At 50.2% G+C, this 26,929-nt stretch overlaps 1 protein-coding gene across 1 annotated transcript in view; it reads left to right on the top strand.

Annotated features, from left to right (window-relative positions):
• The first annotated feature begins 268 nt into the window (after positions 1-268).
• LOC146075875 (uncharacterized) overlaps positions 269-26,929 on the top strand; it is a 42,005-nt gene continuing 15,344 nt past the window's right edge. Inside the window, exon 1 of the mRNA XM_083185544.1 lies at positions 269-387. The gene's annotated coding sequence lies outside the window, so the exon portion shown is untranslated. The remainder of the gene's footprint in view (positions 388-26,929) is intronic.

Below are 26,929 nucleotides of genomic sequence, written 5' to 3' on the forward strand. Positions count from 1 at the left end.
TGCGCATCACAGACCCTGAATCCGAGAATGGATTCATGTCATTAATGCTCTTTCTGTAGATTGTCACACATATGGAAAAACAATGTCTCTGTGTATTTAGACACCCATAATATTTATTATTTATTTCATTATTTATTATTTAACAATATTGTTATTTATGAGTTGGCACCAGGAGAACCAGGGTACAAGGTATTATGCCATCCCTGGTGAGATAAAGCTGTGGTAGGGTAAGATGAAATGGGTAGGGGGAGGAGGTGCTATAGACACACACAGACTGCAGCTGCTGCTTCCCATCATACCTCCTACTTGTACTGTTGGCTGTTCCCTGTGGCAGTGTCCAGCGGAGAAGCGAGTGAGGCTGCACGGTTCTATGAGGGCAGAAATAAGGTAGGATATCTGCTTTATTACACTCCTATGGGAATGTCCTGGTCAGTGTAATCACCATTGCAGGGTCATATCTGGTATGGGGAGAAGATGAGAGGACCCAGAGCTGGAGTACAGGGAATAGTTAGGGGGTGCTTTATACAGTATGCATCACACTGACATGCTGCTGCTTCCATATGTCTGGGGCATATGAGCGGTTCTGAATTACCCCCTGTATGTCTGGGACATATGAGCTGTTCTGAATTGCCCCCTGTACATCTGGGACATATGAGCTGTTCTGAATTGCCCCCTGTATTCTATATGCATCCAAAATCTAGTATTAGATTTTAAAAAGGTCATTTACATTAGGTAACAGCTGGTGGTCACTGTAGGGCTGCACTTGTGTCCTGTAACCAGGCAGACTAAATAAGGAAACAAGGAGACAGCTGCTGACTGATTTACTGCACAGATCCCAGCAAATGTTTATATACAGGGAGTGAGATACAGTGTAATACAGAGGTATACAGGGACTGAGATACAGTGTAATACAGAGGTATACAGTATACAGGGACTAAGATACATTGTAATACAGGGGGTATACAGTATACAGGGACTGAGATACATTGTAATAAAGGGGGTATACAGTATACAGGGAGAGAGATACATTGTAATACAGGGGGTATACAGGGAGTGAGATACAGTGTAATACAGGGGGTATAGAGTATACAGGGAGTGAGATACAGTGTAAAACAGAGGTATACAGTATACAGGGAGTGAGTACATTGTAATACAGGGGTTATACAGGGAGTGATATACAGTGTAATACTGGGTATATACAGTATACATGGAGTGAGATACATTTTAATACAGGGGGTATACAGTATACAGGGACTAAGATACATTGTAATACAGGGGGTATACAGTATACAGGGACTGAGATACATTGTAATACAGGGGGTATACAGTATACAGGGAGATAGATACATTGTAATACAGGGGGTATACAGGGAGTGAGATACAGTGTAATACAGGGGGTATAGAGTATACAGGGAGTGAGATACATTGTAATACAGGGGTATACAGTATACAGGGTGAGGGATACAGTGTAATACAGGGGGTATACAGTATACAGGGAGTGAGATACATTGTAATACAGGGGGTATACAGTATACAGGGAGTGAGATACATTGTAATACAGGGGGGTATACAGTATACAGGGAGTGAGATACATTGTAATACAGGGGGTATACAGTATACAGGGACTGAGATACATTGTAATACAGGGGGTATATAGTATACAGGGAGTGAGATACATTGTAATACAGGGGTTATACAGTATACAGGGAGTGATATACATTGTAATACAGGGGAGTATACAGTATACAGGGAGAGAGATACAGTGTAATACAGGGGGTATACAGTACACAGGGAGTGAGATACAGTGTAATACAGGGGGTGTACAGTATACAGGGAGTGAGATACATTGTAATACAGGGGGTATACAGTATACAGGGAGTGAGATACAGTGTAATACAGGGGGTGCACAGTATACAGGAAGTGAGATACATTGTAATACAGGGGGTATACAGTATACAGGGAGTGAGATACAGTGTAATACCGTGGGTATACAGTATACAGGGAGTGAGATACATTGTAATACAGGGGGTATACAGTATACAGGGACTGAGATACATTATAATACAGGGGTATACAGTACACAGGGAGTGAGATACATTGTAATACAGGGGGAATACAGTATACAGGAAGTGAGATACATTGTAATACAGGGGGTATACAGTATACAGGGACTGAGATACATTGTAATACAGGGGTATACAGTATACAGGAAGTGAGATACAGTATAAGACAGGGGGTATAGAGTATACAGGGAGTGAGATACAGTGTAAAACAGAGGTACACAGTATACAGGGAGTGAGTACATTGTAATACAGGGGTTATACATGGAGTGATATACAGTGTAATACAGGGTATATACAGTATACAGGGAGTGAGATACATTTTAATACAGGGGGTATACAGTATACAGAGACTAAGATACATTGTAATACAGGGGGTATACAGTATACAGGGACTGAGATACATTGTAATACAGGGGGTATACAGTATACAGGGAGAGAGATACATTGTAACACAGGGGGTATACAGGGAGTGAGATACAGTGTAATACAGGGGGTATAGAGTATACAGGGAGTGAGATACATTGTAATACAGGGGTATACAGTATACAGGGTGAGGGATACAGTGTAATACAGGGGGTATACAGTATACAGGGAGTGAGATACATTGTAATACAGGGGGTATACAGTATACAGGGAGTGAGATACATTGTAATACAGGGGGGTATACAGTATACAGGGAGTGAGATACATTGTAATACAGGGGGTATACAGTATACAGGGACTGAGATACATTGTAATACAGGGGGTATATAGTATACAGGGAGTGAGATACATTGTAATACAGGGATTATACAGTATACAGGGAGTGATATAAATTGTAATACAGGGGAGTATACAGTATACAGGGAGAGATATACAGTGTAATACAGGGGGTATACAGTACACAGGGAGTGAGATACAGTGTAATACAGGGGGTGTACAGTATACAGGGAGTGAGATACATTGTAATACAGGGGGTCAGTGACGTGCAGTCAGGGGAGGCAGGGGAGGCAGTGCCTCCCCTGTCATTAATGATTAACCATAATTAAAATAATACAAAGAAAATACTTATGACATATTATGTGTCATAATTATATGCTTTATATTATAATCATTTTTACCCCTTTAAAATAATATACAGTATATCTTGGTCTAGGAGGCACCAAGTGCGGTGCCTCCCGCTAACAATGTAAATGGCCAGAATCAGGGGGCGGGCAGTGGGCAAAGCCGAGCACTGGGCTGTAAAAGCCCATTCAAAAAAGCTGGGGAAACGGCACCTGTGGCAGTGCCTCAGTGACAGGGACGTGCTTTCTGCCTATATGAAAGCACGCCTCTGTCACTGAGGGAGATGTGATTGGGCAAGCACATTTGCCTCTGTGACAGGGGCGTGCATTCATAACGGAGAAAGCACGTCCCTGACTATCACTGAGGCACTTCCAGGGGAGTATCTACAGGCGGCGTCCAAGGCTGCTTAACTGCCTTTTGACGACTGCTCCTCGCCGCCTGCTGTGTACTCGCCGCCCGCTCCGTGTCTCCGGCTCATGCGGCTCTGACTGTGTGGACAGTGGGGGCTGACAGCAGGGAAGTTGGGTGGCTTACCTAACCCCGCCAATGGGTGCCAGATGCCGGCTAGGCGACGCAGCAACTAACCCAGCGTCACTAGTCCTGGCCCCAAAGGCAATCCCCTGCACCCTCTGAAAATGTTTTAATTTTTAATCATTGCTGCCGCCGATGCTTCCCCTCAGCTTCCGCAGTGAAGGGAGGAGCAAGGCTGGAGGTGCGCTCTCCCTGCACTGCTTACGATGCTGTGTCTGTGACCTGTAGCTGCCGCTGTGACAGGTCAGGCTGTCAGCATAAAGAGCGGGTGTGTGGCGTTAAAGCGCCCCCCCCCCCCCCCCCCCTACTGACAGTGTGATGCCCCGGTGGCATTATCCTACAAACCCCCGGCTCTCATACTGTGATGACTGAGCCACTCCCCCCCCCCCCCCAATGTCCGGCTCCCATACTTTGTGCTCCAGCAGCTGCTTCACCCACCAACCCCTGACTAATGTACCCTGATGCCTTGGCCGCCGACCACCCCTGCTGCTCCATCTCCACCCAGGCAGTGACTTCACATGGATTGTAACAGCACCTAATGCTGGCCGTGCTGCTGAACTTCCCTCCTGATACCCGCAGGCACAGACTGGAGGTAAGTTGTCACTTCCCTGCACTGTGCACTTTCATTGTTCTTTTCCTTCATGCCTTCTCCCCCCCCCCCCCCACCCCCACCCCCACCCCACACCTCCCTGACCACAGTATACACTCCAACTACATTCCTTACAACCCCTGCATTATTTATTTTGCTGTGTCCAAGTTGCTTCTGCGCTGACAGGCAGAAGCTGTTTTGCCTGTCTCTGCTGCTTATGCAGGTGGCAGCTCCTACAATAGCCTGTCAGCGCAGAAGCAACCAGGACTCAGCGTTCCCCACAGAGTCCCTTGGTGCTGGCCCCACCAAGACAGTGCCTCACTGACCAGTAACCTCACCGCACGTCACTGCAGGGGGTATACAGTATACAGGGAGTGAGATACTGTAGGAGCCGGACTGGAGGCAAAGCCTGGGGGTAGGCTCCCCTGACAGGGTTTGTAGGGAGCTGACTAGCTGGACAGTCATAGAAGGGGTGTCTAAGGAGAGGGTCATAGGGGGAGGGGCTTAACGGGGTGTAGTAAGGGTATATAAGCAGAGTGCAGGCAGGAAATAGGGGTCACTGGGAGATTTTTCTGAACAGCTAAGCAGCACTGCATCTCCCATGGCTTCCCCAAACGCTGATGCTGAGGTATCTGCAGCGCTGGCTGCCCTCAGGGAGGCAGCAGGCACCAGAGGGACAGAGTGGCTGCAGCAGCAGATGTCAGGTCTGCTGGGGGGACTGGGAGCAGCAACGCAGGAGGCTGCTCCAGCGGGCGCACGGCCTCGGAGGTCCAGGCCTCCGGAGTGCTTCAGCCCATCCGTGTCCCCCAGGGTTCAGCGCCGTTCTAGGAGCCCCGTCAGGGACCCTCCAGGCCAGGCTGCGGGCCGGGCACCTTCCGCCCGCAGGACCAGGTCTGGGAGGAATCCAACATGCAGGCGGAACCCTCCGCGCGGGGGGAACCCCCCCCACGTGCAAGAAGATCCGGCGTCACGTGGGTCTGGACCTGGAGCGGCGGGGCATGCGGGGCATGCTGCTGCCCAGCGCGGGGTGAGTCGTGCCAGGGGGGCAGAAGTACAGGCTGCGGACCGCAGGCCTGGTACACGGAGCGAGAGACGCACAGCTGGCTCCGCCTCCAACGCGGTCACGCCGGCTGGTGCTATACCTGAAGGTCGGGAGGACAGGAGAAGAGAGATGGCAGCGTCAGCAGACGATGGAGAGATACCTGGTCCTTCTTCATCTGGGACCCGTCAGGACACTGGACCTGTGGCTGCTGGGTTCACAGCCCCCAGGCAGCCTGGTGAGTCTGTCTCTATGTCTATTAATGCTTTAGCACAAAGTCAGGGGGGGGGAGGGTTAGCCCCCCAGGGGGAAATGAGTAGGGGCTTTACCGAATTATTGAGTGGTTTTGCAGATTGGCTGGTGGGTTTGCGGCAGGGGGCGGGGCCGTCCCCGGCGGCAGCATGGGCATCGCAGAATTCGGACACACCAGCTAGCATTAGTGTGCCGGTCAGTAATAGTGTGCCTGTTAGCAGTGGGGTGCCGGTTAGCAGTGGGGTGACGGTTAGCAGTGGGGTGCCGGTTAGCAGTGGGGTGCCGGGGAGCAGCGTGGTGCTGGTATCCGGCGGGGAGCAAAGCAGCAGCAGGGCAGGGGCTGAAGGGGGCAGTGTGGTGACGCAGGATGAGAGTGGGAGGCTTAGTGACACTGCGAAAGGGGAGGTGTATGTATGTTTTGAGGGGCCATTGGGGGCCCACCTGAAGCAGGAGGTGAGGGAGAAGATTTGGAAAGGGGAATATGTGGATATATTTTCATTACTACCCTTAGAGCGTTTTAACCTGGATAGGCCCCGCAAGGAGGAGAAAAAGGAGGAGGAGGAACGGCGGCGGTATCGGCTGATACCGCGGTCATTCACAAATTGGTTACAGGCATTTGCTATTTTAGCTAGTGTGATTGGGGAAAAGGCACCTGACAATTGTTCAGGCTTATTTTGTTACATGGATGCGATAGGAGAGGCATACCGTGTGTACGGGGGCATGGCCTGGCTCAGGTATGATGAGCAGTTTAGGCAGAGGAAGGCGGTTCGCCCCAACATTCGTTGGGATCATAAGGATATTGCTTTATGGTTAAAGGTAACGGCCCCCATAAAAAGTGGGCAGCCCTTTCGTGGGGATGGGGGGGGGCCGAGAGAGGCCACAAGCGGGACGGCCATGCAGAAGGGACTCTGCTTTGCCTTCAACGACGGGTCATGCCGGTTTGGAGCAAAATGCAAATTCAAGCATGAATGTTCATCAGGTGGAGGGAACCATGGGGCAAATAAATGCTTCAGAGGGAAGTCCCGAGACAGTAGTTCAAAAGGGGGCGACACCAGTTCGGCTGGAAAGGATGCTGGGTTATCTGCGTAGGTATCCTGACCAGCGGACAGCCGCCTTGTTGGAGGAGGGGTTTAGGGAAGGTTTTAAGATACCTTCTGACGTGCAGGTGTCAGGAAGTTTTAGGAGGAATTTGAAGTCTGCTAGGGAGCATCCTGAAGTGGTGCAGGAAAAACTGTTTAAGGAGGTGCAGCTGGGTCGTATGGCTGGACCGTTTAGGGCGGCACCGTGGCCAGATTTGATAGTCTCTCCGTTGGGGGTGGTGCCAAAAAAGGAGGCGAACAAGTTTCGTCTGATACACCATTTATCCTTCCCAAAAGGGGCGTCGGTCAATGATGGCATTGACCCCGACATCTGCTCGGTGGTTTATACATCCTTTGATGCGGCCGTTAAGTGGGTGAAGCGGTTTGGGAAAGGGGCCATGTTCGCAAAGACTGATATTGAATCGGCATTCCGGTTGCTGCCTGTTCATCCAACCAGTTTGCGCTTGTTGGGATGTTGTTGGGATGGGGAGTTTTTTGTTGATCGTTGTTTACCGATGGGGTGCTCCTTGTCGTGTGCTTATTTTGAGGCCTTTAGTTCCTTTTTGGAGTGGGTGGTTAAGGATGTCTCTGGGTGCAGTTCAGTTATTCATTACCTAGATGATTTTTTATGTATTGGTCCCGGGGGGACCGGTGTATGTGATTTATTGTTGAGGACTGTTGAAAGGGTGTCGGCAGACTTTGGGGTCCCGCTTGCTCCGGGAAAGACGGAGGGCCCTGCGACTGTGATCAGTTTTTTGGGTATTGTCATTGATACTGTGAATATGGAGTGTCGCTTGCCTGAAGAAAAGTTACTGGGTTTGAAGGCCGAGGTAGGGAGGGCGTTGCTGTTGAAGAAAATCAGATTGAGGGAATTACAGTCCTTGCTGGGTAAGTTGAATTTTGCGTGTCGCATTATGCCGATGGGCCGCATTTTCAGCAGGAGGCTGGCAGCAGCGACAGCAGGGGTGGTTCTTCCTCATCATTTTGTCAGATTAGGTAGTGAGTTGAAAGGGGACTTCTTTTCTGGAAACCTTTAATGGCAGGGCGTTGTGGATGTCAGATACGTGCGTGGCTACAGAGCTAGACCTTTTCACAGACGCCGCTGGGAGTGGCGGTTTTGGGGCTTATTGCCAGGGACATTGGTGTGTGGGCCGGTGGCCGGAGTCTTGGGTGCAGAGAGGCTTGGTTAAAAATTTAGCATTGTTGGAATTGTTTCCTATTTTGGTTGCAGTTGTTGTTTGGGGTGAGCTGTTCCGCGATAGGAAGATTTGTTTCTACTGCGATAATTTGGGGGTGGTCATGGCTATTAATCAATTGTCGGCATCTTCACCTCCGGTGGTTACTATTTTGCAGCAGTTGGTATTGGAATGTCTGGCTTTGAATTTGTGGGTTGTGGCTAGGCACGTTCCCGGTGTCTCTAACGGCATTGCGGATTCTTTATCTCGTTCACAGTGGGAACGATTCCGGGAGTTGGCGCCAGAGGCGGACAGGGAGGGGACCGGGTTCCCGAGTCGGCTCTGGGCTCTGCTGGACGGGTAGTCGATCAGCTCATCAGGGAATCCTTGGCCCCAAATACATGGTCGGCATACAACCAGGAATGGCGGAGCTGGTTAGAATGGCGTGAGGTAGTAGGTTTGAAAGAGGATGATGACGAGTTGGCTGTCTTGCTATACATAGGCCATTGTAAGGAGATTGGTTGGTCAGTGGCTAAGATCACGCGCTGTATGGCGGGCTTAGCTTTTGGGTTTCGTGCAGGTGGGAGGCCTGATGTCACAAAGAATTTCCTGATTGCGCAGGCTTTAAAAGGCTGGAGAAAAGGACATGTAGTACAGGATCAGAGAAGGCCGGTGTCCTTCCAGTTGTTGCAGAATATGGGCAGGAAGTTGGGTGAGGTCTGTAGTTCCAATTTCGAGGAAAGGTTGTTCAGGGTAGCCTTTTCGCTTGCCTTCTTCGGGGCACTGCGGATTGGTGAACTCGTGAGTCCAAGCGTCTCTAGGCCGGGAGGTTTGTTAGGGGAGGATGTGGATTTATACTCGGATAGGGTTGCATCTAGTGGTGAGGAGGTCTAAGACGGATCAATTAGGGAGGGGGAAGAAGGTAGTTCTCTTCTCTGTACCGGGCTCAGATATGTGCCCGGTAGCACGGCTGAGGATATTTAAGGAAGTCAGAGTGGGCAGAGAAAGGGATCCTTTGCTGATGCATGCGAATGGGTCCTTTTTATCACGGTTCCAGTTCACAAGCGTGTTTAGAGCAGTCCTGCGGACGTTGGGCCTCAAGGGGGAGGAATACGCGGGTCACTCTTTCCGCATCGGGGCCGCAACTGAGGCTGCTAGGATGGGTTTGGGAGATGAGCTGATTAAGCGCATTGGGCGATGGGAATCGTCTCGTTTTCGTTCATATGTTCGTTTAGGGGATTGTTGAGGCTGATTGTGTTCTTTCTAATTTTAGGGCATCCCCCGTGCCTGATTTGGATTTTAGGACATTCATATGTCTTTTGGGGAGCTTTGCGGGCTGATGTCAGACCGAACGGCCGCCAGCTAGGTTTGGATAGAGAGGAGGCAGTGGTTCGATGGCTGGGGAAGCGCGGTATGGTATGGAGTGGAATGTTACAGGAATTTCACCGTTTTGTTCGGCTCGATAGGGCTCCCGACATATTAGTGTTGCACGTGGGAGGGAATGACCTTGGGAGCAGACCATTTAGGGAGTTGATACGGGTTATCAAGTTTGATCTCCTACGTTTATGGGCAATGTTTCCAGAGGTGATCACAGTTTGGTCGGATATTGTGCCGCGCCATTATTGGAGGGATGCAAGGTCGGCTGACAAGATCAATAAGGCACGGATAAAAGTCAACAGGGCAATTGGGCGTTTTATGGCTAGAAACGGCGCGGTGGTGGTGAGGCACAGGGAACTTGAGTCTGGTGCCGGTGCTTTTTGGAGAGGAGACGGTGTGCATTTGAACGCTGTAGGGATCGATGTTTGGTCCTTGGGACTACAGGAAGGGATAGAAACAGCGTTCCGGATGTGGGGGGGTCGCCCGGGGTCAAGGGCTTAACCCCGTGCTTGGTGGCGGAGGGGGGTCCTCGAGGTTGGTGGCATTGAGGCTTAATTATGCGGCGCGGAGGGCCCCATGAGGGGGCTGGACTCCCCTGGGTGAGGCTAATTAATGAGCACTGGGTGTTGACAATTGGTGCCCTCGAGCCAATCGCTATCGGCTGGGGGTAACAACTCCTGGAAGTGCTTAGAGGTGTGGATTGATTTATTGAGGGCCTCGGGGACCACCTTCCGTGGGGAATGTTTTTGATTATTGTTAATTTTGTATTGTTTCAATAAAGATGGCTGCTGTGGCCAATTTTATCCAACAAGAGAGTTATGTCATTTGTGGGGGGATAATTGGGCACAGCGATTAGACAATACCCTGTCATGTAGGAGCCGGACTGGAGGCAAAGCCTGGGGGTAGGCTCCCCTGACAGGGTTTGTAGGGAGCTGACTAGCTGGACAGTCATAGAAGGGGTGTCTAAGGAGAGGGTCATAGGGGGAGGGGCTTAACGGGGTGTAGTAAGGGTATATAAGCAGAGTGCAGGCAGGAAATAGGGGTCACTGGGAGATTTTTCTGAACAAGCTCCCACCCACCCTCCCTAATTTTATAATTTTTAGGAAGAATTATTGATAGGTTGTCTTTTGTCACAGTGGCCTGTGCGGAGGGGGGTCCTCGAGGTTGGTGGCATTGAGGCTTAATTATGCGGCGGGGAGGGCCCCATGAGGGGGCTGGACTCCCCTGGGTGAGGCTAATTAATGAGCACTGGGTGTTGACAATTGGTGCCCTCGAGCCAATCGCTATCGGCTGGGGGTAACAACTCCTGGAAGTGCTTAGAGGTGTGGATTGATTTATTGAGGGCCTCGGGGACCACCTTCCGTGGGGAATGTTTTTGATTATTGTTAATTTTGTATTGTTTCAATAAAGATGGCTGCTGTGGCCAATTTTATCCAACAAGAGAGTTATGTCATTTGTGGGGGGATAATTGGGCACAGCGATTAGACAATACCCTGTCAAGTGTAATACAGGGGGTGTACAGTATACAGGAAGTGAGATACATTGTAATACAGGGGGTATACAGCAGGGACGTGCAGTCAGGGGAGGCAGGGGAGGCAGTGCTTCCCCTGTCAATTTGTTTTAAAATAATACAAAGAATATACCTATGACACATATTCTGTGTCATAAGTATTTTCTTTATATTATTTTACTAGTTTGAATTATTTAACCTAGTTTGGGAGGCTCGATAAGCGTGCCTCCCACACAGAACTGCAAGGGGATGAAGCAGGGGGCGGGGCGTGGGGAAGGGCTAAGCAGTGGTCTAAAAAATCCATTAAAAATAACACTAAAAGCGGCACTTCTAGAAGTGCCTAATTGACAGGGGCTGCTGTGATTGGACAGCAGATCCAGCTGCTGTCCAATCACAGCAGCCCCTGTCATGTAAGCCGACAGTGCCGCGTTTGCTCCCCACGCTGTGACCCGTGCCACTGCCGGCTCCCGAGTCCCGGTTCCCTGCCTGTGTGGCTGCTTCTCCCCTCTCCCCTGCCCAGTGAGTATCATTTTTTTTCGGGGGGGGGGGGGGGGGGGGTACAGCGGGCGGGGACGGAGGTTTGCGGCAGGGGACGGGTGCTGGCTGCTGCTGGAGGAGGGGGGCAGCGGGTGTCGGCGGCAGCCAGGAGGGGGGGGGGGGGTGCGGTGCGGTGGTGGCTGTGACAGTGCCTCTCTGTTCACAGCCACCACCGCACGTCACTGGTATACAGTATACAGGGAGTGAGATACAGTGTAATACAGGGGTATACAGTGCACAGGGAGTGAGATACATTGTAATACAGGGGGAATACAGTATACAGGAAGTGAGATACATTGTAATACAGGGGGTATACAGTATACAGGGACTGAGATACATTGTAATACAGGGGTATACAGTACACAGGGAGTGAGATACAGTGTAATACAGGGGGTATACAGTATACAGGGAGTGAGATACAGTGTAATACAGGGGTATACAGTGCACAGGGAGTGAGATACATTGTAATACAGGGGGTATACAGTACACAGGGAGTGAGATACAGTGTAATACAGTGGGTATACAGTATACAGGGAGTGAGATACATTGTAATACAGGCAGTATACAGGGACTGAGATACATTATAATACAGGGGTATACAGTGCACAGGGAGTGAGATACATTGTAATACAGGGGGAATACAGTATACAGGAAGTGAGATACATTGTAATACAGGGGGTATACAGTATACAGGGACTGAGATAAATTGTAATACAGGGGTATACAGTACACAGGGAGTGAGATACAGTGTAATACAGGGGGTATACAGTATACAGGGAGTGAGATACATTGTAATACAGTATGCAGGGAGTGAGATACACTGTATTACAGGGGGTATAGTATATAGTATACAGGGAGTGAGATACAGTGTAATACAGGGGGTATACAATATACAGGGAGTGAGATACAGTGTAATACAGGGGAATACAGAATAGATGGAGTGAGATACATTGTAATACAGGGGGTGTACAGTATACAGGGAGTGATATACAGTGTAATACAGGCGGTATACAGTATACAGGGAGTGAGATACATTGTAATACAGGGGTATACAGTATACAGGAAGTGATATACAGTGTAATACAGGGAGTATACAGTATACAGGGAGTGATATACAGTGTAATACAGGGGGTATACAGTACACAGGGAGTGAGATACACTGTAATACAGGGGGAATACAGAATACAGGGAGTGAGATACAGTGTAATACAAGGGAATACAGTATAGAGGGAGTGAGATACAGTGTAATACAGGGGGAATACAGTATACAGGGAGTGAGATAAATTGTAATACAGTGGTATACAGTATACAGGGTGTGAGATACATTGTAATACAGGGGGTATACAGTATACAGGGAGTGAGATACAGTGTAATACATGGGTATACAGTATACAGGGAGTTAGATACATTGTAATACAGGTGGTATACAGTATACAGGCAGTGAGAAACATTGTAATACAGGGGGTATACAGTATACAGGGAGTGAGATACATTGTAATACAGGGGATATACAGCAGGGTTGCCGTCCCTCCCGGAATTTCCGGGAGTCTCCCAAAAATCAGGTCCCCCTCCCGGCCCCCCGGTAGGATGGGCAACCCTCCCGGATTCAGGGGGGACCCCCGCTGTCCCCCAGATCGCGGCATTAAAATGCCGCAATCCTCGGGTCTCAGAGGAGGGGGCGGAGCTAAAACGGCACAATTGCGTCATTTTAGCCCCGCCCCCTCCACAGAGATCCGTGAATTTGTTGCTTTAACAGCATGGGGGTGGGGCTTAATGATGTCACTCGTAAGCCCCGTCCCCTGAGCGGCTGCTGAAACTCTCCTCTTCGGGTTTCTCCTGGAGAGGAGAATCTTAAAGACGGCTACCCTGGTATACAGTATACAGGGAGTGAGATACATTGTAATACAGGCGGTATACAGTATACAGGGACTGAGATACATTATAATACAGGGGTATACAGTGCACAGGGAGTGAGATACATTGTAATACAGGGGGAATACAGTATACAGGGACTGAGATACATTATAATACAGGGGTATACAGTACACAGGGAGTGAGATACATTGTAATACAGGGGGAATACAGTATACAGGAAGTGAGATACATTGTAATACAGGGGGTATACAGTATACAGGGACTGAGATACATTGTAATACAGGGGTATACAGTATACAGGAAGTGAGATACAGTATAAGACAGGGGGTATAGAGTATACAGGGAGTGAGATACAGTGTAAAACAGAGGAACACAGTATACAGGGAGTGAGTACATTGTAATACAGGGGTTATACAGGGAGTGATATACAGTGTAATACAGGGTATATACAGTATACAGGGAGTGAGATACATTTTAATACAGGGGGTATACAGTATACAGGGACTAAGATAGAATGTAATACAGGGGGTATACAGTATACAGGGACTGAGATACATTGTAATACAGGGGGTATACAGTATACAGGGAGAGAGATACATTGTAATACAGGGGGTATACAGGGAGTGAGATACAGTGTAATACAGGGGGTATAGAGTATACAGGGAGTGAGATACATTGTAATACAGGGGTATACAGTATACAGGGTGAGGGATACAGTGTAATACAGGGGGTATACAGTATACAGGGAGTGAGATACATTGTAATACAGGGGGTATACAGTATACAGGGAGTGAGATACATTGTAATACAGGGGGGTATACAGTATACAGGGAGTGAGATACATTGTAATACAGGGGGTATACAGTATACAGGGACTGAGATACATTGTAATACAGGGGGTATATAGTATACAGGGAGTGAGATACATTGTAATACAGGGATTATACAGTATACAGGGAGTGATATAAATTGTAATACAGGGGAGTATACAGTATACAGGGAGAGATATACAGTGTAATACAGGGGGTATACAGTACACAGGGAGTGAGATACAGTGTAATACAGGGGGTGTACAGTATACAGGGAGTGAGATACATTGTAATACAGGGGGTCAGGGACGTGCAGTCAGGGGAGGCAGGGGAGGCAGTGCCTCCCCTGTCATTAATGATTAACCATAATTAAAATAATACAAAGAAAATACTTATGACATATTATGTGTCATAAGTATATGCTTTATATTATAATCATTTTTACCCCTTTAAAATAATATACAGTATATCTTGGTCTAGGAGGCACCAAGTGCGGTGCCTCCCGCTAACAATGTAAATGGCCAGAATCAGGGGGCGGGCAGTGGGCAAAGCCGAGCACTGGGCTGTAAAAGCCCATTCAAAAAAGCTGGGGAAACGGCACCTGTGGCAGTGCCTCAGTGACCGGGACGTGCTTTCTGCCTATATGAAAGCACGCCTCTGTCACTGAGGGAGATGTGATTGGGCAAGCACATTTGCCTCTGTGACAGGGGCGTGCATTCATAACGGAGAAAGCACGTCCCTGACTATCACTGAGGCACTTCCAGGGGAGTATCTACAGGCGGCGTCCAAGGCTGCTTAACTGCCTTTTGACGACTGCTCCTCGCCGCCTGCTGTGTACTCGCCGCCCGCTCCGTGTCTCCGGCTCACGCGGCTCTGACTGTGTGGACAGTGGGGGCTGACAGCAGGGAAGTTGGGTGGCTTACCTAACCCCGCCAATGGGTGCCAGATGCCGGCTAGGCGACGCAGCAACTAACCCAGAGTCACTAGTCCTGGCCCCAAAGGCAATCCCCTGCACCCTCTGAAAATGTTTTAATTTTTAATCATTGCTGCCGCCGATGCTTCCCCTCAGCTTCCGCAGTGAAGGGAGGAGCAAGGCTGGAGGTGCGCTCTCCCTGCACTGCTTACGATGCTGTGTCTGTGACCTGTAGCTGCCGCTGTGACAGGTCAGGCTGTCAGCATAAAGAGCGGGTGTGTGGCATTAAAGCGCCCCCCCCCCCCCCCTACTGACAGTGTGATGCCCCGGCGGCATTATCCTACAAACCCCCGGCTCTCATACTGTGATGACTGAGCCACTCCCCCCCCCCCAATGTCCGGCTCCCATACTTTGTGCTCCAGCAGCTGCTTCACCCACCAACCCCTGACTAATGTACCCTGATGCCTTGGCCGCCGACCACCCCTGCTGCTCCATCTCCACCCAGGCAGTGACTTCACATGGATTGTAACAGCACCTAATGCTGGCCGTGCTGCTGAACTTCCCTCCTGATACCCGCAGGCACAGACTGGAGGTAAGTTGTCACTTCCCTGCACTGTGCACTTTCATTGTTCTTTTCCTTCATGCCTTCTCCCCCCCCCCCACCCCCACCCCACACCTCCCTGACCACAGTATACACTCCAACTACATTCCTTACAACCCCTGCATTATTTATTTTGCTGTGTCAGTTTCAAGTTGCTTCTGCGCTGACAGGCAGAAGCTGTTTTGCCTGTCTCTGCTGCTTATGCAGGTGGCAGCTCCTACAATAGCCTGTCAGCGCAGAAGCAACCAGGACTCAGCGTTCCCCACAGAGTCCCTTGGTACTGGCCCCACCAAGACAGTTCCTCACTGACCAGTAACCTCACCGCACGTCACTGCAGGGGGTATACAGTATACAGGGAGTGAGATACAGTGTAATACAGGGGGTGTACAGTATACAGGAAGTGAGATACATTGTAATACAGGGGGTATACAGCAGGGACGTGCAGTCAGGGGAGGCAGGGGAGGCAGTGCTTCCCCTGTCAATTTGTTTTAAAATAATAAAAAGAATATACCTATGACACATATTCTGTGTCATAAGTATTTTCTTTATATTATTTTACTAGTTTGAATTATTTAACCTAGTTTGGGAGGCTCGATAAGCGTGCCTCCCACACAGAACTGCAAGGGGATGAAGCAGGGGGCGGGGCGTGGGGCAGGGCTAAGCAGTGGTCTAAAAAATCCATTAAAAATAACACTAAAAGCGGCACTTCTAGAAGTGCCTAATTGACAGGGGCTGCTGTGATTGGACAGCAGATCCAGCTGCTGTCCAATCACAGCAGCCCCTGTCATGTAAGCCGACAGTGCCGCGTTTGCTCCCCACGCTGTGACCCGTGCCACTGCCGGCTCCCGAGTCCCGGTTCCCTGCCTGTGTGGCTGCTTCTCCCCTCTCCCCTGCCCAGTGAGTATCATTTTTTTTCGGGGGGGGGGGGTACAGCGGGCGGGGACGGAGGTTTGCGGCAGGGGACGGGTGCTGGCTGCTGCTGGAGGAGGGGGGCAGCGGGTGTCGGCGGCAGCCAGGAGGGGGGGGGGGTTTGCGGTGTGGTGGTGGCTGTGACAGTGCCTCTCTGTTCACAGCCACCACCGCACGTCACTGGTATACAGTATACAGGGAGTGAGATACAGTGTAATACAGGGGTATACAGTGCACAGGGAGTGAGATACATTGTAATACAGGGGGAATACAGTATACAGGAAGTGAGATACATTGTAATACAGGGGGTATACAGTATACAGGGACTGAGATACATTGTAATACAGGGGTATACAGTACACAGGGAGTGAGATACAGTGTAATACAGGGGGTATACAGTATACAGGGAGTGAGATACATTGTAATACAGTATGCAGGGAGTGAGATACACTGTATTACAGGGGGTATAGTATATAGTATACAGGGAGTGAGATACAGTGTAATACAGGGGGTATACAATATACAGGGAGTGAGATACAGTGTAATACAGGGGAATACAGAATAGATGGAGTGAGATACATTGTAATACAGGGGGTGTACAGTATACAGGGAGTGATATACAGTGTAATACAGGCGGTATACAGTATACAGGGAGTGAGATACATTGTAATACAGGGGTATACAGTATACAGGAAGTGATATACAGTGTAATACAGGGAGTATACAGTATACAGGGAGTGATATACAGTGTAATACAGGGGGTATACAGTACACAGGGAGTGAGATACAGTGTAATACAGAATACAGGGAGTGAGATACAGTGTAATACAAGGGAATACAGTATAGAGGGAGTGAGATACAGTGTAATACAGGGGGAATACAGTATACAGGGAGTGAGATAAATTGTAATACAGTGGTATACAGTATACAGGGTGTGAGATACATTGTAATACAGGGGGTATACAGTATACAGGGAGTGAGATACAGTGTAATACATGGGTATACAGTATACAGGGAGTTAGATACATTGTAATACAGGTGGTATACAGTATACAGGGAGTGAGAAACATTGTAATACAGGGGGTATACAGTATACAGGGAGTGAGATACATTGTAATACAGGGGATATACAGCAGGGTTGCCGTCCCTCCCGGAATTTCCGGGAGTCTCCCAAAAATCAGGTCCCCCTCCCGGCCCCCCGGTAGGATGGGCAACCCTCCCGGATTCAGGGGGGACCCCCGCTGTCCCCCAGATCGCGGCATTAAAATGCCGCAATCCTCGGGTCTCAGAGGAGGGGGCGGAGCTAAAACAGCACAATTGCGTCATTTTAGCCCCGCCCCCTCCACAGAGATCCGTGAATTTGTTGCTTTAACAGCATGGGGGTGGGGCTTAATGATGTCACTCGTAAGCCCCGTCCCCTGAGCGGCTGCTGAAACTCTCCTCTTCGGGTTTCTCCTGGAGAGGAGAATCTTAAAGACGGCTACCCTGGTATACAGTATACAGGGAGTGAGATACATTGTAATACAGGCGGTATACAGTATACAGGGACTGAGATACATTATAATACAGGGGTATACAGTGCACAGGGAGTGAGATACATTGTAATACAGGGGGAATACAGTATACAGGTAGTGATATACAGTGTAATACAGGGGGTATACAGAATACAGGGACTGAGATACATAGTAATACAGGGGGTATACAGTATACAGGGAGTGAGATACAGGGGGTATACAGTATACAGGGAGTGATATACATTGTAATACAGGGGGTATACAGTATACAGGGAGTGATATACAGTGTAATACAGGGGGTATACAATATACAGGGAGTGAGATACATTGTAATACAGGCGGTATACAGTATACAGGGACTGAGATACATTATAATACAGGGGTATACAGTGCACAGGGAGTGAGATACAATGTAATACAGGGGTATACAGTATACAGGGAGTGATATACATTGTAATACAGGGGGTATACAGTATACAGGGACTGAGATACATAGTAATACAGGGGGTATACAGTATACAGGGAGTGAGATACAGTGTAATACAGGGGGTATACAGTATACAGGGAGTGATATACATTGTAATACAGGGGGTATACAGTATACAGGGAGTGATATACAGTGTAATACAGGGGGTATACAGTATACAGGGAGTGAGATACATTGTAATACAGGCGGTATACAGTATACAGGGACTGAGATACATTATAATACAGGGGTATACAGTGCACAGGGAGTGAGATACATTGTAATACAGGGGGAATACAGTATACAGGAAGTGAGATACATTGTAATACAGGGGGTATACAGTATACAGGGACTGAGATACATTGTAATACAGGGGTATACAGTACACAGGGAGTGAGATACAGTGTAATACAGGGGGTATACAGTATACAGGGAGTGAGATACATTGTAATACAGTATGCAGGGAGTTAGATACACTGTATTACAGGGGGTATAATATATAGTATACAGGGAGTGAGATACAGTGTAATACAGGGGGTATACAATATACAGGGAGTGAGATACAGTGTAATACAGGGGAATACAGAATAGAGGGAGTGAGATACATTGTAATACAGGGGGTGTACAGTATACAGGGAGTGATATACAGTGTAATACAGGCGGTATACAGTATACAGGGAGTGAGATACATTGTAATACAGGGGTATACAGTATACAGGAAGTGATATACAGTGTAATACAGGGAGTATACAGTATACAGGGAGAGATATACAGTGTAATACAGGGGGTATACAGTATACAGGGAGTGATATACAGTGTAATACAGGGGGTATACAGTACACAGGGAGTGAGATACACTGTAATACAGGGGGAATACAGAATACAGGGAGTGAGATACAGTGTAATACAAGGGAATACAGTATAGAGGGAGTGAGATACAGTGTAATACAGGGGGAATACAGTATACAGGGAGTGAGATAAATTGTAATACAGTGGTATACAGTATACAGGGTGTGAGATACAGTGTAATACAGGGGGTATACAGTATACAGGGTGTGAGATACATTGTAATACAGGGGGTATACAGTATACAGGGAGTGAGATACAGTGTAATACATGGGTATACAGTAAACAGGGAGTTAGATACATTGTAATACAGGTGGTATACAGTATACAGGGAGTGAGAAACATTGTAATACAGGGGGTATACAGTATACAGGGAGTGAGATACATTGTAATACAGGGGGTATACAGCAGGGTTGCCGTCCCTCCCGAAATTTCCGGGAGTCTCCCAAAAATCAGGTCCCCCTCCCGGCCCCCCGGTAGGATGGGCAACCCTCCCGGATTCAGGGGGGACCCCCGCTGTCCCCCAGATCGCGGCATTAAAATGCCGCAATCCTCGGGTCTCAGAGGAGGGGGCGGAGCTAAAACAGCACAATTGCGTCATTTTAGCCCCGCCCCCTCCACAGAGATCCGTGAATTTGTTGCTTTAACAGCATGGGGGTGGGGCTTAATGATGTCACTCGTAAGCCCCGTCCCCTGAGCGGCTGCTGAAACTCTCCTCTTCGGGTTTCTCCTGGAGAGGAGAATCTTAAAGACGGCAACCCTGGTATACAGTATACAGGGAGTGAGAAACATTGTAATACAGGTGGTATACAGAATACAGGGAGTGAGAAACATTGTAATACAGGGGTATACAGTATACAGGGAGTGAGATACATTGTAATACAGGCGGTATACAGTATACAGGGACTGAGATACATTATAATACAGGGGTATACAGTGCACAGGGAGTGAGATACATTGTAATACAGGGGGAATACAGTATACAGGAAGTGATATACAGTGTAATACAGGGGGTATACAGAATACAGGGAGTGATATACATTGTAATACAGTGGTATACAGTATACAGGGAGTGAGAAACATTGTAATACAGGTGGTATACAGTATACAGGGAGTGAGATACATTGTAATACAGGGGGTATACAGAATACAGGGAGTGATATACATTGTAATACAGTGGTATACAGTATACAGGGAGTGAGATACATTGTAATACAGGGGTATACAGTATACAGGGAGTGAGATACATTGTAATACAGGGGTATACAGTATACAGGGAGTGAGCTACATTGTAATACAGGGGGTATACAGTATTCAGGGAGTGAGAAACATTGTAATACAGGGGGTATACAGTGTACAGGGAGTGAGATACATTGTGTAAGGACTCCCGGGCTCATGGGTGCATGTCGGGACCTATCGCTCGTATCCGCCTTGAGAAAGGCAGTGTTTACAGCATTTGCACAGTCCCGGGAGAACTTCAGTTCGCGGATCACACAGTAAGGCCACAAAAGCAAGGTACAAAACGCACCTTTATTTCATATTAACAGTACATGAAAACCATAACCACACCACTAACACTACACAATACAGGTAGCCTACAATATACACAGCACACACTAACTATATCAGAACCACACAAAGGTGAACACCTCCCCTTCCCTTCCACAGACAATAGTCACCTTGGGCAGTCTCTGAGCTGAGGCTGGTGGGGCCTTGGTGAGGGGGAAATGCAGAACCCCAGCGGAGGTACGGGCTCCACTGAGCCAGGGCCGATGCCCGCTGCCGGTCCTGCAGGTGATGAATCCCAGCCGCTTGGCCTGTGGGTGCCGTCGGGGTGCTGGCACGCTGGATGCAACCGCTGGCTGTGGTATGGGGTCCACTGCGCCAGGGCCGACTGCCCACTGCTGGTCCTGCAGGTGATGAATCCCAGCCGCTTGGCCTGTGGGTGCCGTCGGGGTGCTGGCACGCTGGATGCAACCGCTGGCTGTGGTATGGGGTCCACTGCGCCAGGGCCGACTGCCCACTGCTGATGTTCTGGTGGGGTCTGGAGGGAACTCAGCTTCCTCCCCTGGGATCCTGCCTCGCCGGGTCAGGGATCCTGGATGGATGCAGAAAGTTGAACCCAGAGCTGTTGTTTCAGCCCATTTTATCCTTGAGTTCTGCGACCGGATTGGTTGTTGCTTGAAGCCTGAGATGTAAATGCCCCTGAGTCCTGTGTAGGGATTGGCTGCTGCTGTAGCCCTGCCAACTTGCTGTTCTCTGGGACTCTCTGGCCCCCTGCTGGTCTGGTGCCGGCCAGTCTATAACAAGTCCCCGGGGAGAACAAAAGGCCAGGAACCATTGCTGATAAGGGGGCGGCCCAGGTGTGAAGTCAAAACAGACCCTGTTGTTGGTTGTGAAGTCTCAGCCTATTCAGCTTGCTGATGCTTCCTGTGAGGGGGATGAGATAGGGGGGTGTCGGCTGTCCGCATTAGCCAACAAGATATTACACACATGCAATAAACCATACATTACTGTGATAGAGACATATCAGGCTCAGGAGTATATGCCCTGATGGGCGCAATACTTATAAACACGCGGTACTATTTCCCATCGCAGGCAGACATCTGGTATGTAATAAAGTCCTGTCCTAGTACTATAGAACACACAGTCCTGTGGAAGGCTCTATTAGTGTGAGAGGCACGGCTCCCATGAGATGGCAGGCAGGGTATTATATTGGAAAAATGTTGTTAATTCAGGTAAGAGAGTGTCTGGGTCTCTGGGCTATATTTAGGAATCTTGGGGTGCCTACCCCCTCATGATCCAGGTGGGGGTGCCCAGAGGGTGGATCATGACATACCTCCCCCTTCCTAAATCCGGTCCGAGGGGCTGGCTCCCAGATCGGAGCCAGTCAGGATGACCGGGCCCAGTGATCTCCTGGAGGCGTGATTCCGCTCCTCCTGCTCTGGATGAGGGGGGTCCGAGGTCAGCAGTTCACCATGTGTAACCCGCATTCCCGTACCCCAGTTACAGGGTTTGCCCCTGTCATGTGGAAATCTTTCCTACTCTCCTGCCTGTTTGGTTGACCCTCCTCCCTCCGCCTCTGGCGCAACTGGGAGGGGCCCGATCGGTGTACACAGGCTACAATCCGGAAACCTGGCTGCGGATTCTGCTCTTAACAACAGCGCCGACGTTGGCTGCAGGGGAGCAGTGGGTAACAACGATGCTTCTCCCAAAACATCAGAAGCCTTCACCGTCACCCCACTTGGGCCTGAAACCTCCCCCAGCCCCTGAAGCTGCTGGGCCTCCCCTGGGCAACCTTCCATCCATGTCTGTTCATCCACCTTGCAGGGCCTCAGCACACTCTGCCCCCACCTGCCCTCAGCAGCAGGCAGCGGTCCTGGGGATTCTCCTTCACACCATGGCTGCAGAAGAGCAGGGGGTATCCGCAATCCTTCCCCTGCTCTTCCCTCCACAGCCCCCACAAACACCTCCCCCAGTTCTAGATGGTCCTCTGGACCCTTACGTGATGCTTGAAGGGCCATGCTGGTGGGATCCTTCTCCCCCACCTCCCAGGGCCTGAGCACACCCAGCCCCCACCTGCCCTCAGCAGCAGGCAGCGGTCCTGAGGATTCTCCTTCACACAATGGCTGCAGAGAAGCAGGGGGTATCCGCAAGTCTCCCCCTGATTTTCCCACAATCCCCCCCTTGGGTCGAACACCTCCCCCAGCCCTTTGAACAATAACTGCTGGGCCTCCCCTGGGCAAACTTCCCTCTTCCCCAGGGTGCACTGCTTCCCCAGCCTGGCTATGAGAGGGACTGGGGCCGTGGCATTGTACGGCAGCACTGCTGGCATCACCCTCACAGCCCCAGGTGCAAACTCACATTCTCTTGCTCGTGCCATGCTGGGTGGTGAGGTGTCTTCCTCTGAGGCCCAGGGGGGTGATGAGCTATGCCTCTGACCATCCCCTCCATGTTTGCTTGCTTGGCTGCCTGTTTGCTGCAGCGGCTCCCCGGGCACATAATTACAGTCAGTCACTCTTGCAGGGGACTCCCAGAAGCGCTGCACCCCAGCCTCTACTCCCTACTCTGGCACCCCGGTCACATACCTGCCTTTTGACTCCAGATCCTCCAGGCTCTGATGGCTAAGTGGGAACAGTCCTGGACAATCCTCCTGGGGTGGTAGAGTGGCAGAGCGCACCCCAGACACACTTCCTTCCATCTCCCCCTTCTGAATATGCTGGGGCTCCTGGGGCAAGATGCCCTCATTCGCTGGGCCGCTGGTGGTCATGTAGGGGAGAAGTACTGCCCCCTCTGCTGGGGCACAATCATTGTAGACCCCCTGGCCGCTAGTTTCAAAGTCTCCATCTCCCACATCTGCAAAAGGGAAGATGTACTGCCATTCTTCCTGGGGTGCCATTTTTGGGTGCACCCCCATCCTTTGGCTAGCTGCTTGGAGCAGTGGCTGACCACTGCTTTGTACCTCCTGTGGCGAGGACTCAGCCATCACAGTCCCAGCCTCCGAGATCTGCTCTGCTCTGGGGCTAGTCTCTGGGGCAGCCCCTGCACTGTATACTGGCACTGCTCCATCTATCACGGGCTCCGTGTGCACCAGTCCATCATCACCATGTGGGGCCACAGTGCCCAGCTCCGCCACACTACTTGGCACAATGCAGGGGGAATAAATATCCCCTCCCCGATATCCATCTGCCACAATCACAGTCCATGATGTTAGGGCTCCTTTAGAGTCCGGGGTTCCTGGTGCGATATCACAGGGACACACCACAGCTAGTTCCTCATTTCCCAACTCACTGAATGGGAACAGTTCTGTGATTTCTCCCTGTGTCAGTGGGGGATCTAGTTCTGTGGCTCTCTGAGGATGCATAAGCTGCAGCAGCCGACGTTCCTCTGCCTCCACCCTCTGACACTGGTCCAGCCACTCTGGAGAATTCAGCTGTCCCTGTGCCAGGGCGACCCTCTCTGCATTATCATAACAGTGCAGGAGACACTGCAACTGCTCCTGGACACTTCTCAGTACTCCTGGACACAGGACATAGTTCCTATACACGCTGAATGCATGTAGCGGGTCCTCTTGTTGCTCGTACACCCATCGGATGAGAGTGCAGTGTGAGCGGCCTTCAGGGGGTGTGCTGCATCGTAGCCTCCATTCGTCAGTTAGGTCCTCCAGACTCATTCTCGCTAATGGAGCTCCAGATTCTGCAGGCCACAGTTCCTCTGCCTCCCCCCCTGGGATCTCGGTAGTGGACCCCTCAGTCATCCACCCTGGTGGCACCATCAACTCCTCCTCCCTTTGAGTTCTCTTTGCGGGCTCCTTCCCAGGACCCACGTTACCCGGTGCTGGCACGCTGGCCTCAGCGATCCGGCTTCTATGCATTAGCTGATGCGTGGCGTTACTTACTTCTGTGACAAAAGCCTTCCACGCCACCGTATTCAGCAGGTTTCCTGCAGCAGCCTCAGATACATACTGCTTAAATTCATCGGTCAGGTAAGCTGCTTTCTCCTCTGTAGTAGCACCTGTCCATACATTAATCCACCGATATGCTGCTTCCCAATCCTCCCAGAGGGGCTGCATCAGCGTGGATGGGCTTCTCCAGTCCCATTCCTCAGCCAGACGACTCCATGACGATTCCTCATCTATGAGCCTCACTGCTCTGGGTGACTGTGGGCACCTCTTGCCTCTCTTTGGACGTCTCTGTCCTTTTCCTGGAGCCATTCTCCACATGGGCTGCACTCGTAGAGCTTGGTCAGCGTCACTTGCTGGACCCCCTTACGTCAGCTTCCGTTTCTGGGCCACGGCACACTCCGCCGTTCCCTCGCTTGCAGGGATTGTCCCCTGGACAAGCCGGCACTTAAGCGGAATTCTTCCCTCGCTTAATGCCCTCACAAATTATCCTTTTTCTCCTCCCCGGCATCCCTGCTAGGGTTACAAGAGCTCACCTCTGTGTGGTTCTATACTACTGGTTATGGGCTATTGCGCCAACAGAACCTGGCCGTATAACGATACGGGCCCCTGGTTCTGCCTGGTCTACAGGACTGTGTGATCCCCACTGCTTGCCACCAATTGTAAGGACTCCCGGGCTCATGGGTGCATGTCGGGACCTATCGCTCGTATCCGCCTTGAGAAAGGCAGTGTTTACAGCATTTGCACAGTCCCGGGAGAACTTCAGTTCGCGGATCACACAGTAAGGCCACAAAAGCAAGGTACAAAACGCACCTTTATTTCATATTAACAGTACATGAAAACCATAACCACACCACTAACACTACACAATACAGGTAGCCTACAATATACACAGCACACACTAACTATATCAGAACCACACAAAGGTGAACACCTCCCCTTCCCTTCCACAGACAATAGTCACCTTGGGCAGTCTCTGAGCTGAGGCTGGTGGGGCCTTGGTGAGGGGGGAATGCAGAACCCCAGCGGAAGTACGGGCTCCACTGAGCCAGGGCCGATGCCCGCTGCCGGTCCTGCAGGTGATGAATCCCAGCCGCTTGGCCTGTGGGTGCCGTCGGGGTGCTGGCACGCTGGATGCAACCGCTGGCTGTGGTATGGGGTCCACTGCGCCAGGGCCGACTGCCCACTGCTGGTCCTGCAGGTGATGAATCCCAGCCGCTTGGCCTGTGGGTGCCGTCGGGGTGCTGGCACGCTGGATGCAACCGCTGGCTGTGGTATGGGGTCCACTGCGCCAGGGCCGACTGCCCACTGCTGATGTTCTGGTGGGGTCTGGAGGGAACTCAGCTTCCTCCCCTGGGATCCTGCCTCGCCGGGTCAGGGATCCTGGATGGATGCAGAAAGTTGAACCCAGAGCTGTTGTTTCAGCCCATTTTATCCTTGAGTTCTGCGACCGGATTGGTTGTTGCTTGAAGCCTGAGATGTAAATGCCCCTGAGTCCTGTGTAGGGATTGGCTGCTGCTGTAGCCCTGCCAACTTGCTGTTCTCTGGGACTCTCTGGCCCCCTGCTGGTCTGGTGCCGGCCAGTCTATAACAAGTCCCCGGGGAGAACAAAAGGCCAGGAACCATTGCTGATAAGGGGGCGGCCCAGGTGTGAAGTCAAAACAGACCCTGTTGTTGGTTGTGAAGTCTCAGCCTATTCAGCTTGCTGATGCTTCCTGTGAGGGGGATGAGATAGGGGGGTGTCGGCTGTCCGCATTAGCCAACAAGATATTACACACATGCAATAAACCATACATTACTGTGATAGAGACATATCAGGCTCAGGAGTATATGCCCTGATGGGCGCAATACTTATAAACACGCGGTACTATTTCCCATCGCAGGCAGACATCTGGTATGTATAAAGTCCTGTCCTAGTACTATAGAACACACAGTCCTGTGGAAGGCTCTATTAGTGTGAGAGGCACGGCTCCCATGAGATGGCAGGCAGGGTATTATATTGGAAAAATGTTGTTAATTCAGGTAAGAGAGTGTCTGGGTCTCTGGGCTATATTTAGGAATCTTGGGGTGCCTACCCCCTCATGATCCAGGTGGGGGTGCCCAGAGGGTGGATCATGACACATTGTAATACAGGGGATACACTGTATACAGGGAGTGAGATACATTGTAATACAGGGGTTATACAGGGAGTGAGATACATTGTAATACAGGGGTTATACAGGGAGTGATATACATTGTAATACAGAGGTTATACAGGGAGTGAGATACATTGTAATACAGGGGGGTATACAGTATACAGGGATTGAGATACATTGTAAGACAGGGGGTATACAGTATACAGGGACTGAGATACATTGTAATACAGGGGGTATACAGTATACAGGTAGTGAGATACATTG

This window comes from Crinia signifera, chromosome 4 (genome assembly GCF_055691185.1).
Source record: "Crinia signifera chromosome 4, ASM5569118v1, whole genome shotgun sequence".
In the NCBI taxonomy this organism is placed as follows: Eukaryota; Metazoa; Chordata; class Amphibia; order Anura; family Myobatrachidae; genus Crinia; species Crinia signifera.